We start from the raw sequence: 1,778 nt of genomic DNA on the forward strand, positions 1-1,778 counted from the left end.
ACCTTTGTATATTATAATATATTATATCTTAGTATGAGCACGGTTAATGTGTCCTGTTAGAAAAATTATGGCGAAAACCATATTTTCGTTCTTATATTTTCACACGATTCTCAGTTTAGTCTCTAACTTTCTTTTTCACCACTTTTAGTCCCTAAAATAAAAAAATTGAGCTCGTTTTTGTCCCTACCATCAGTGTCCTAACAGCAAAGTTCTAGGTGGCAAACGGAACATCCTATTATCTAACATGGTGGTAATGTGGCAATTAAAATATTATTAAAAAAATATTATTTGGCATTTTTATATGTCACGTCAGCATTTTAATTTTTTTTTAAGCCACATTAGAAAATTAAAAAAAAAAATTTTAATTTAAAGAAAAACCTTAAATCTAATTAATTTAAAATTTTCTTTTCTTAATATTCATGTTCTTCACCTTGCTCTTTGTGTTCTTCACAGACCAAATCCAATAACAAGAACTTAAACCCATATCAGAAGATCACAAACAAAAACAAGAAGAAAAAAAAATTAAATTAAATACTAACAGCAAATTTTCTTCATATTCTTCCCAAATCCAAGAAGCAAACAAACCAATTTTATAAAACAAAAAAGCAGAAACAAAAACAGAAACACATGCTTATAATTTCCCAGATCTACACCAAACCCACTTCTACTACTAACGAATTCAGATAACAAACCAACCTACGTTTTTTTGCAATGTTAGATCTGACATTTTCGAAGCTGCAATCCCACATCGACCACTTCGACCGTCTTCCCGACTCTATCCTCCTCTTGATCTTCAACAGGATCGGCAATGTCAAGGCCTTGGGTTGGTGTTGCGTCGTTTCGCGCCTCTTCCACTCCCTTGTCCCTCAGGTCGACAACGTCGTCGTTCAGGTCGCCTGCGTTTTCTCTGACAATGACTCTTCGTCTTCTTCTCTTTTCGCCCCGGCTATCTCCTCTTCCTCCAACAAGTCTTGCAACCCATTCTCGAACCTCTTCCGGTTCGTTTTTGGCGGAATCGTCAAGCCCCTTCAGCTCTTTACCCAATTCCTTAACCTTAAGAGACCCGCTTCATCTTCTTCCGCCTCCTCCGCTCTGTTGCTCTCCTCAAAGACTTCAACGAAATTCGCTTCCTTCGAATCGAGCTTCCCAGCGGCGAATTGGGTATCGAGGACGGGGTTTTGTTTTTTCGAGAGGATGTGGAGTTTTTTGATTTTATGGGTTTTTTGTGTGTTTGTTTCCCAAGAAAATTTCTGGGTTTATGGGTTTGATAGAGATTGGGTTAGTTGCTGTGTTTATGGGTTTATTTCTTGGATTTATTTTTTGTTTTTCTGGATTTGATGGAGATTGGGTTTGGTTGCTGGATTTGGATTTGGGGTTTGCTAGAGATTGATTTGGTTGCTTCTTGGATTTGGGAAGAACATGAAGAAAATTTCCTATTAGTATTTAATTTAATTTTTTCTTCTTATTTTTGTTTGTGATCTTCTGATATGGGTTTGAGTTCTTGCTGCTGGGTTTGGTCAGTGAAGAACACAAAGAGCAAGGTGAAGAACATGAAAGAAAATTTTAATTAAAATTTTAAATTAATTAGATTTAAGGTTTTTCTTTAAATTTAATTTTTTTTAAAATTTTCTGATGTGGCTTTAAAAAAAAATAATTAAAATGTTGACGTGGCATATAAAAATGCCAAATAATATTTTTTTAATAATATTTTAATTGCCACATCACTGCCATATCAGCGTCACGTCAGCTAATAAGATGTTCCATCTGCCACCTAGGAC

The 1,778-nt window shown here is 35.2% G+C and overlaps 1 pseudogene; it reads left to right on the forward strand.

The window, feature by feature from the left end:
* The first annotated feature begins 529 nt into the window (after positions 1 to 529).
* LOC115983299 lies at positions 530 to 1,368 on the forward strand (annotated as a pseudogene).
* The last annotated feature ends 410 nt before the right edge of the window (positions 1,369 to 1,778 follow it).

Source organism: Quercus lobata, chromosome 4 (genome assembly GCF_001633185.2).
Source record: "Quercus lobata isolate SW786 chromosome 4, ValleyOak3.0 Primary Assembly, whole genome shotgun sequence".
NCBI lineage: Eukaryota > Viridiplantae > Streptophyta > Magnoliopsida > Fagales > Fagaceae > Quercus > Quercus lobata.